We start from the raw sequence: 12166 nt of genomic DNA, 5'->3' as shown, positions 1-12166 counted from the left end.
AATAAATTAACCTCCTCAGGGTTCCGCGGACAAATGACAAATAACTTCAATTCGGTCGACAATATGATAAAATATTTTTAAATTGTATCAACCCAATAAAATGAAAATTTTATTCATTAACTTAATGTTGAAATTTTATACATCTAAGGACATATATTATTCTAATGACGCTATTATAATTTACAGAAAGAAAATATTTTTATTATTTACTATTATGAAACCATCTGTTACAAAAAGGTTCCCGCTTGGCCTTAACTCCAAGTCCGTCGTTTGAAACAAAAACAAGACACACTTTTTACTATAAGCCATAAATACTTTTAGTTTCATTAATTTGCTATCGAACCGACCGTCAAAAATGCTGCTGCCTGTTTTAGTGATTACTTAATTACAACAATCTAAGCCAAAAAATATAGTTGAAAATAACGTTATATATTATATTTATAAAATTAATTATTTCATATGAAAATCTTAATTTAGCTGAAGATCTTATATATTAATAGCGTAAGCCGATTTTTGTCCCAGTGATTGTGGGTGTGTGTGAGCTGCACATAAAAATGTGTTACGATTATGGTCTCATTTTGAAGAGCTCCAGCCAGTTTGTTCAGAAAAATAAAGAGGATTCTTGATTGTAATTTGGTAAATTGTTAGAATTTAGCAAAGAATAAATTTTAGAGAGCGAAAGAGTTGCTGGCCGGTTAGAGTTTTGAAAAACTTAAACAAAATCAAAGTAAATTATTGTCGACAAACTTCAATTTGGATTGAACAAATGACGTACTATTTGACATTAAAGATTTCATTCAAGGTTTCATCATTTTGTCGCCAAATATTAATGAGTAACTTGCAGTTTGGAATGAAATGAAATTAAAATAGGTTTCGAAATTCCTAAAAAGTATATTGAATAAACGAAAGTTTCGCGGGTGACCTGGGGTCTTTTTTTATGGTATATGTTTGCGGACGAGCATATGGGCCACCTTATGGTAAGAAGTCACAACCGCCCATAAACAAATGCGCTGTAAGAAATAAAACCATTCCTTACATCGCCAATGCTCCACCAACCTTGGGAACTAGGACTGGGATGTCGTGATTTTTGCTCTTGGCGAGGCTTTGTTAAGAGCAAAAACGATACTTTAATTAAGCATCGTTGCATAGTTTCCAAAACAAAAATAACATCAATTACCAAAATAGGAAAAAAAAAATTATATTATAATCATTTAGGGCTATAACTATCGTGCCCACTCCTAACACAAGTGATAGGCTCAAAAGGAGGGGTAAATTATATTAGTAATTCCTTAATTAATTTAGGGCGTTGTTTCGGTTCTTAAAGACAAAAAAAATCATATTATTTTCTGCATAAATAAAACTATAATCAGCTACTGTAATGTACTGTACAAATAACTGTACAATAATGTTGTCTTAGATTTTCGCGATTATTACACATTGAAATAAAACTAGTTTTTAACGGATTTAATCGCGTATATTAATTATTTTATTTTAACATCCCGACGTTTCGAGCACTTAAAAACTGAAAAAAACTAGTTTTATTTCAACTATTCTTAAACATTCTAAGCGTGAGCGCTAAAAAATGTTAAGCAGTTTACCTATACATTTCTAAAGCCAAGCACCGTTTTATGAAGCTGTGACAACTATATGACCTGTATATTAACGGGGGTAACTACTATTTTTTTAAGAATACTATTATTTCAGTAAATTACAAATATTCCCATTCCCACGAAAATTAATCCTAAAGCTTTTACTAGGAGTAGATATGACAAGTAGGCTATGTACAATCGTCGTCCCCACTCTTATGGATTAAAGATCGAATCTGCGACTTTTTACATCGCTAGCGGTTCTTAAACCATTGGGCTATTGACGCTTCCAATATATTGGACATATATTATATACCAATGAAATGTACGAATGATAAATCACTCAGAAATTCTCACAAGGCGCTCTAGTATTTAATTTTGTTAATAGGTACACAGTAGGACAGTTGTGCCACTTGATGGTAAAACGATGCCTATAGAAATTCGTACTGTAATAAATAATAACCATTCCATAGACTGTCAATCATTTTCTGACACATGTGATTCGTTGCTAAAGTGACTCAAATGTATACTGTGATCTTCGAAAACTTTCGTATTGTGTTGATAAGAACGTTCAGATATAATTCATAAATATTTTTAATATATAAAATTAGAGCCTGAATTGCTATGTAACTGAAATTTCGTTTAATACAAATGACTTGATATTCACATTGTACCTCCCAATCACACACCTAACATTCCCACATATATTTTTATTAAATATTTCAAGCGTTACGTATAAAATGCGTCATGAGCGCGGTTTGTATTACACACACCCAAACACCCAAAGATACAGGTAACACCCAAAGTTTCTATCCAAATACTAATATTGCTAAGCCAATTAAAACGCTAATTTGAACCTGTACCATGGACATCGTAATGGTTAATTGATTAAGTGTTTAAGCGCTGCAAATGATTAATAATAATTTTAATCATCGGATGCTAAATAACGTGATTCGAGGTAAATCGAGGTTATATTAAGATAAAGATAAGTATAATGTGAAAAATTATTCTCTTAATTATTTTTTTGTGTCGTTTCATCATCTCATCATCATCGTCATCTCATAATAATATTTAATTTTTGTCATTTTTTTATAAAATGATAAATAAACAATAAAATATTATATTTAGTACGTCTTACGCAGTTAAATCAAGATATTACTTAAAATTTATGACTTAAACGATACACCAGGAATAAAGGCCAAGTGGGATTTTTCTTATATATTCAAGCCAAAATTTAAATGTATTTATTAAAGTAGACTCATAAAACTCTTTTAAGCACTACAGCTATATGTAAAGCTACCCCCGGATTGGAAAGTAGATTCTACCAAGAAGAACCGGCAAGAAAGTGAGCAGTTACTCTCTCCAACATTTTAGTGTAGGTATACTCAATAAAATTGGTGTTGGTTCCAGATGGTTTCACGATATTAATATCAAAAATATTTTCTTTCTATTAATTATTATATTTTCATTAAAATATTAGTGCTAAAGATTGTAAACTTGATTCGCTAAGATAATAAATACATTTAAAAAAAAAAAAAACTTTAAAAATATTTGAATTGAAGTTATTTGTCATTCTCAGCGGATCCCTGAATTCCCTCAGAGGTTAATTTAACGAACTCGAAAAATATTGCGTTTTTATGATAATTTTAATAAGTTGACTGTCACATCTGCGTCTGTTAAGAGTTGTTAGTTTATTTGAGCAGTTGAGACGAGTGGTAACTTAAAACTGAAAATGGACACCATACCCAAAGACAGGATCCTAGAAATTAAGCAAGATGCTTTGACGGTAATCCGCAAACAGTACAATCTGGATAAACCCGGACAAATGAAGGAGGCCATCAGTATCCTACATGGCTGGGTACAACAACAAAAACATTTCAAAAAGAAGGATTTTCGTAAGTATTACATTCAACTAGCCTGATATCCTTAAACAGAACCATGATTAATTTAAAAAAATATATATTATTTTAATTTGAGTGGTTTGAAAAATAAAAAGTTTATTTTTTAACGAAACGATTTTTCTAAACTGGTTATAACTTGATTTTAAACTAAATAAAATTTTAAAATATCTGACTGACATCCAACGAAGAAGCCGGTGAACAAACAAGATGAAAATTTGCAATAAACTTCTTTATAGAAAGGAAATGAACAGCAAGAAAAGATTTTGCCGAATTCATCATACGGGGGTAAAATTATTTCTGATGATCGAATTATGGATTCCAGTTTTGAGGTATTAGGAGTTAACGACAGCTGTTTAAGCTATTTTGAGATTCATCACCTCAGAGTGTGAAATTATTAAAGTAACATAATAATGAAAATTATAAATTAAAATATTATATTGTGCCAAAAACTACACTCTTACATTTATTGTTGAAGTTTTTGTGTGTGTGTGTTTTGGGGTCACCTTCATAGCTCGTATTGAAAATAATATTAGTTAAATGTAATACAATAAAATAAGTTGGTTCTTGATAAAAAAAAAAAAAACAAATAATTGTGTAGCTAATTACAGTCAGAACAAAATTTTATTTCAATATCATTTCGTGTTTATAAAATGATTTATTTTATAAATGTCGTACTTGTAATATATATACATACATACAATAATACATATCATTGTATAAAAATGATTCCAGTTTAAATTTATTCAAAACAAGCGACTCTGTTCGATCTGTTAATCCTCAAAAGTAGTATTATATGGTTGACATTTCCGTGTATCTTTGAATCTATCGTGGCATTGTTTGTAAGTATTTGTGTAACTGCGTAATGTATGTTACATGATATTACACATAGTGCCGTCGGGGATTAAAGCATAGATTTTTTTTCAGTTGCAATTACGCGACAGAGTCACTAAAGCTAGCCGTGTGTAGTGGACTTGTTTAAAAGTAAATGATTTTTTTTTTGGAGTAAATAGGAACCGTGGAATAAAATCAGCTGCGCCATACCCATTTATATTTATAGTAACACCACTGGAACTCTTTAAAAAGGTTTTAACCTCATCAGCCCTGGTTCCATAACATCTCGTATTTAATAAAACAAACGCTATATGCTACCCCAAGGTTACTACAGTGTAAATCAGTGAAAACCGCTTACAAATCGATTAAGTCGATTCCGAGATTAGAGATAACAAACGAATAGACAAACAGACATAAATTTTAAAAATCACCTTCTTGTGATGTATTTAGTTGATAAACCCCCAATACTATTTTTTCTCAAATATCTTCTATGTATATTGTCCAGATTTCGTTCAGTTACGATTTTATGATATGTATATATTTGCTTGTACATACTAACCGGTGCCAAAGACTGCTTCGTTGCTCTAGTCGCTAGTGTTACGAGACTAGCCCTAGCCTCCAATACGGTGCTACGTCATAGGATATCATAATTAATAATATCATTAATAATGTCACATTATTATTATTATTACATATTATTACAATTATTTTTGTAATTAATTGATCAATAATTTGTACAACTTTAGTCGATATTATTTTATAACATTTAATACTAGCATGTAACACTATTTCTTATTTTAAAAGTGATTGAGCTGTCATAAGGAAAACAATTGGATGATTGGGGGCATTGTAAAAATATAGAGAGAGATTGAAACATCATGGTACAACATAATTTTATTTTGCCATCCCGAACTACTGAAATTACACTAGTTTATAAGAGCACAGATTTCGTTTGTGTTTGTTGTGTTATATATTGTGTTTGTTGTGTTTTCTGTTGGAAAAAACTCTATAGCAACCCCGAGTATAGTAATAGGACGTCTATGTACTCCCGTTCTCTAGATACATAAAGCCGTTTGTCCTGCGCCTGAACTTTTTCATCTCGTATCGAATTTCCCATCCCATCGAAATGTTAAAATAGAATATGTTTACCAGTCATTGTGCACTACGGGTCTTGCGCAGTTGACTAATACACCTTGGCAATAATCAGTCAAGACAACACCAAATTTTGTTTTGTAAAATTATTCGACTTTTAATGATTATGATAAATATTGTATTGTAAGGCGAAGTCGCTTACTAGTTGAATATTTACTAAAGTTATGAGACCCTGGTACGAGTAGGCAGAACTGTTATCGTCTTTGACTTACGTCTATATTAATTTTGTCATTATTGATATGTTTTATTTAATTTTAATAAAATTATATTAAGAATAAAAACAAATTTAATGTAATAAATTATTCTCTTTAATTAATGCCTTCAACTCGCAAGATTAATTTTTTTGATACATTATAAATGTATTCGTTTTAGAAGCGAGTTATTCGCGTCATCATAATGTTTTTTTTTTATTTTTAGTTACCTAATTATATGTTTTACCATTTTAATTATGTTTTTTGTTAAGAATTTATTATGAATGTGAATTTATTGTGAATGGAAAAATAATATTCAAATCCGACCTTTATTTCCAAAGCAAATTCAAACAAAAATCTCTTCCGATTCATTACTTTAGTTTGGATTTCAGTAACAAAAATTTTAATTATAAAATTTTTGAAGACATGTTTTTTATAACAAATAATTATGAATAATTGTTATGCTATTTAGATTTTTTTCAAAAGAAAAATATACCGTACATGAGTTTGGTCTCTCTATTTATGAGAGACCAAACTCATGTACGGTATTTTTGTTTAAGTACCTGATAAATATTTAGCTCAGAGTATCTTTAAGAAAAGTTGTGAAAACCGTTAATTCGGTATAAACGTATACCAGTCACTAAGAACTTCAAAATTATTTCTTCCACAGATCCGCATTATTACGAAATTTGTATTATAACATGTAAAGGATCTATAGAACGAGCAAAATCCCAGATCGATGAGGACGTTGTTACCGGAGTTCTTTGGAGATTATAATGTTAAAGTCGACTTCGAATCCTTAAACAAAGTTGTGTAAGTATAAACATATAAACGACTAATTTTCAACCGTGGATTTTTTGGATGCTATTAGTGGCAAACAAGCAGGAGGCTCACCTGATGGAAAGTGACTACCACCGCCCATGGACATGGACGCTCTTTTCTTGAAGGTTCCCAAGTCGTATGGGTTCGGATAAACCACCGGGGAAAGCTGGTTCCTCAGAGTGGTTATGCGAGGAAGAAAATGTCTCACAAAATCTCGCTATTGTGGATTTTTGGACATCTAAGTGGTGCGGGTGAAACTTGGAATTTTGACGAGATGTCCGAAGGTGAAATTCAGCAGCTGCGATTAATCCGTTTGGATTATTGTTTAATTTCTCGGAACACTCCGCTTGAAAAATGCGGTAGAAGATGCAGAGTGATCCAACTCTACGCAAAGCCAAAAGTCAAGCAGACCGGGCTTGATCGTTCGTCGATATTTCGTCTTGTATAGTCTTAGGCGATGGGCCGACGTGAAATACTGTCTTGCCTTGCTGAGCACATCGAGCTTTTTTGATGCCAATTTGGCTTTGCCTTCCAATTGACCGCGGAACTGAACGAGGCTTGCAACATCAACGCCAAGTATTCCGATATTAGCTGTGGCGGCAATGGGAATTTTCTCAAAATATTTACCCCAAAAGCACCAATAGCGCAATGGTTAACGGTCGTCTAGCAATGTAAAAAGTCACAGGTTTGAACTATGGTCGTAAATCACAATCATAGCTTTCAACTTAATTGAAGGCATGAATAAGAATATTAGCTATTCCCGAAGCTTGGGCCATAGCTACTAGTTTTTTTTTTTTTTTTTTAATAAATAATATTAATAGTACTAATTTCAATATCTCGGCGTCAATTATAGACAAAATCAGTATATTTTTAGCAATTTACATTAATTTACATTAATATTAATGATTTTTTACTTTCAGTTACGTATTCACGCTTCCGAAATTAACAGATGATTACTACAGGGTCATTATAAGTAAGATGTTTGATATCAGCACAATTAAAAAGTCAACATTCATGGAGTACTATAGAACGAAAATTATTGTAAGTTTTTTTCACTACTTTTATCACCTGGATGATTTTTAAGGCCAATAAATGAACTAGATATATCTAGTTTTTGATAGATGACGCTGTGTTTCTGTTCAGAATTTACATGCGGATAAAAGTTTTGAGAACCAGAATCTATAATTTGTACTTCAAGACACGAATGTGTGTGACCATGAGAACATTATATATCGTGACGAGCGATCACTTTATATTTTATTCATAGACATTGGGCGCTAAAAAAAAGAATATAAATCAGCATTAAAGAATATTTACAAGACAATAATAAAATCGTTATTTAAAATTCCGTGTAAATTGAAACACACATAAAAATTTGCATAAACTAGAAAGAGACGGAAAGAAAGAAAACAGACGGAAACCTTTTTGAAGTAGTAACTTCTACTGGAGGGTAAACCGTTTCGTTACGTAACGCTTTACGGCACCAGTCGTCTGGCTGCCCTTTCTCTTACGCATATAGCAGCAGTAGGCAGGTTCTTCCTCTCTCACTCTAACCCACAGTGCCAGCCTTTTTTCGGACAGCTTAAGTTATCACCTCTGTTCCGAGACGCACACGTATTTTTTTTTTTACTTGACCATTTCTGTCAGTCCACTCCAGTGTAAAATAACTTTGTTCGAAAAACCCTGTAGAAGACATTGTTCAACGACTAAATTAAGTCGATTATTATTCACAGCTAGCTGACTACCTTAAAGTACACGACTATATGGCCGGATTTATCGTGATATTAGATTGTTCTGAAACAAATATTATGGATATTGTATCAAAATTGAATCCCGTTGAATTGAAACAAGTCATGTCAATTTTCATTGTAAGTATATTGATTGTATGAATTTTATTCGAATTAGACGATAAAGATAGTCTACCATATCAAATTATATAGATTACATTTTACAAAAATGAAGCAAGCCCGTTCCCAAGTCCAGTCTCTGGTGCAATTTTTTTTTTACTATGTACTAGTCGTCGCTTGCGACTTCACTCGTATTTAAGAATTATTTGTCAGATTTTAGGTATTAATAGATTGCTTCATATAATGTGCCATCAAATTTGGTTCAGCGGTTTGACTATGAAAGAGTATCATACAGACAGAATTACTTTCGTATGTATAATATTAGTATATACTAAACACGAAATTTACCATCCAGTTGTGAAATAGATTTAAAAAATACACAAGTATATAAATTACTTAAAACAATTTACTAACAATCTAAAAATAGTTCTAACTTTGAATTGATCTTAAAATAAAAAAAAAACACCAATTTATACATATTTAATTAAACTACTTACTCAGTTAAGCTTATAAATCAAAATAAAACACAACGAACACTTTTTACAAATTACAAGTCGCGCCAACATCGACCGTAGTGTCTGAAACCAAAAAGACAACTTAATAGCGGTTTTATTTAGTTTAGCGCGCTTATGTTTTTTATTGGTTCTAGCTAGTTGTATGGATATCCTACGTGTATATAAAATATTGGTTTAATCAGTAGATTTTTCAGTTCAATAGTCATTTATCAATATAAGATAACATTATTGATATAATTAATTTTGTTCTAAATTTTCAGCAAGGTTACGGAATGAGAATTAAAGCTATTTATATTATAAGTACATCAAAGGTCGTCAACAGTCTCGTGGCGATTCTTAAACAAGTCCTCAGTGCTAAGGTCGCGGATAGAATAAATGTTCTCAAAAATGTCAAAGAAATCCATAAATACATTCCGAAGGAAATATTGCCGACAGATTATGGTGGAGAAGAACGCTGTTCAAAAGATTTACGAAGTATGTGTGTGATTAAAGCATCATCAAAACAATACAAAAACAAAACTAAAAAAAGACCAAAAGCTTTAGAATCTGAATCTAGATATTAAGGGCACGACGGCTGAATACATCGGTATTCAGGCATCGTTCTTTTAATTTCTCCATCAGAATTTGAAAGCTGTTCTAAATAACCGGAGCTAGAACTTAAAACTAAATATAGACTAAATACTTTGGTATCAATATTACCAACTAAAACTCCTGCGTTAGTCGTCTTGAGTACGTATTGCGAATACCAGAGGATCGTTTCAATATACCTAATGCTTCATATTTAGACACGCGGTAGCGTGTCAGCCAAGTTCTAGTAATAGAACTGGCGAGTAGCACCGTGTGTAATATTACACGAACCATTTGGAGCCGCTTTTGACCTCCTCATAACTCAAAAACTATTTGACATAAATGTGTCAAATTTGGCTCATATATTGAGACTCGCGAGATACATATGTGTTCCAAATTTCATAAACGATATAGTTTTGATCTATAGGTCACTGACTGACCTATAGATCAAAACTATATCCTACTTCCACGTTACCTAAAAAGTTCAAATTTGGCATGCAGGTAGATAATTAAGCCAATATAAAGGAAAAAATCTGAAACTGGTAATTTTTTATCATTTTATTATAATTTTTCATTTTATTGGATCTATTAGGAACACTTATATTACTTAGTTTCTGTAATAACTGTAAGTAATAAAAAAATGATGTAAGAACCAGCAATCAAAACTTATGACAGCCGGTCTTAATGTGGATTTTAAGGTCTTCACATGTATATATATCAAGTTGAATACCACCCTTATGTTTTTTAAATCCAAATATTTCCGTTTTAGTACTTATGAGTATAGCCGACTTTTGTATTTATTACGTTATTAACTAGCATTTAGCGCACATCAATGGCGCAAAATCATTATACTTAAAAATAAGAACGTATAAAAAAGGAGATAATTATGCCCCGTAAATAAGAAAATGGAATAGTTTAACAAAAACCATTTGGTATTAATTTTGTTATTAATAAGTTCCTACTAATAATTTATATACAAAAAGTAGTGATATCCCATCAAAAATATAAATGTAAAAATGAGAGCCAAGTTAAATATTATGATATATACCTTGGTTGTTGACTTCAACGACAAAAGAAGTGAGATCTAAATTTGTGCCAAGTTAAATAGTCCTTTCTGAAATTTATTTATAACTACATAAAATATCATTTCTTCTTATAACTTGGGATAATATATTGTTGCCTAAGGTCTGACTTGGCTAGTTCTTATATGTTTATAAACACAACTTGTAGTTTGTGTTTAGAATAACAAATTATAACTCAGAACATCTAAGAAGAATGGAGGACAGCTCAGTATTGCTTAGTTAGGATTAACGTACATTAAGAGCTGCGATGGTCCAGTCACTAAAAAACATGAATCTTAACCAGATATTGCCAGTTCATATCTAGACAAGTACCATTCAATATTTGAGTGCTTAATTTGTGTTTATAATTCATTTGTAAAGGCTTAGAACTTACGAAGGCTATATCATAATTCGTATATGAGAACTAGCCAAGTCAGACCTTAGGCAACAATATATTATCCCAAGTTATTAGAAGAAATAATATTTTATGTAGTTATAAATAAATTTCAGAAAGGACTATTTAACTTGGCACAAATATAGATCTCACTTCTTTTGTCGTTGAAGTAAACAACCAAGGTATATATCATAATATTTACCTTGGCTCTCATTTTTACAATTATGTTTTTGATGGGATTTATATTTACTTTGTTTATTCTTATGCTGAAAGAGTAACATCACTTCAGAAATTATTAACAATTATCTTCAGAAATTTGTAACGACTAATTTCTAACTACAGGCACAGGGGACATGGCATCTTAGTTGACAATATAAAGGATGGTAAATATATCTTATATTTAAAATGTCTGTGGACGGTGATGACCCACTACCATCCATCAAAATATTTACGATAATCGTGACACCTCTCAGAATCATAGAAAATTCTATATTACCGCGTAACACGCAGTTAACATAGTGTATTTTTAGTTTTGTACCATTTATTTATTAGCTTGATATAAACTATTTATTGTTTATTACCTCATGTTTAAACTTATAATTTTTTATTTTTTATTTTCCAGATAAATGGTTGGACGCTCTATCATCAGAGGAACACTTGAAGTATATGCAAGAAATGAATGCCGCGGGTACAGACGAAACTTTCAGAAGAAAAGACAGTTTCAATGAGCAGTACGCCGGAATGCCTGGTACTTTTAGAGTGCTAAGCGTTGATTAGTTGAGTTCTCATAAGCTTGGCTTAAAGGGGACCCTATAATATTGGAGTTATCAAGTTATAGTAAGATAAAAATAATCTTAAGTAATTATAAATAAATAAAAATTAATTTTGGAGTTTTGTTCAGCAATTGCTTATTTAAAAAAAAAAATCCAACCCAAATTGGAGCAGCGTGCTGGATGGAATACGATCCAAACCTTGCAATGCAATAAGCTTAATGCCCTCATCGGTTGCTGATCTAATCAAAACTTTTATGTTTGGTGCAAGTTATGTGTGCAAAAGAAGCCAGCCAGTAACTGATGCCGCTAGGTCCTCCAAACACTTTATCGTTAAGGCGAAGCCGGAGTAAATTGGCAGAATTGGCAATCGACTGTTGCGCCTACCTTCAGGAACACATGCGTTCTTATCTCTCGCTAAAGCTGTCTTCGGGAAATTCCTTCAGCTTTCTTTTCCACCTCTGCACAGGAACGGTTAGTCATTGGCCCACATTACGAAGGAGAAAGCTGATCTTTTAGACTCTTTCTT

The 12166-nt window shown here is 31.7% G+C and overlaps 1 pseudogene; it reads left to right on the top strand.

Moving 5' to 3' along the window:
• The first annotated feature begins 3318 nt into the window (after nt 1–3318).
• On the top strand, nt 3319–11644 carry LOC125071967 (annotated as a pseudogene).
• Nucleotides 11645–12166: the final 522 nt, after the last annotated feature.

This window comes from Vanessa atalanta, chromosome 20 (assembly GCF_905147765.1).
Source record: "Vanessa atalanta chromosome 20, ilVanAtal1.2, whole genome shotgun sequence".
Classification (NCBI taxonomy): domain Eukaryota; kingdom Metazoa; phylum Arthropoda; class Insecta; order Lepidoptera; family Nymphalidae; genus Vanessa; species Vanessa atalanta.
The sequence above is the reverse complement of the archived record's forward strand: the minus strand, read 5'-3'. Positions and strand labels throughout refer to the sequence as shown.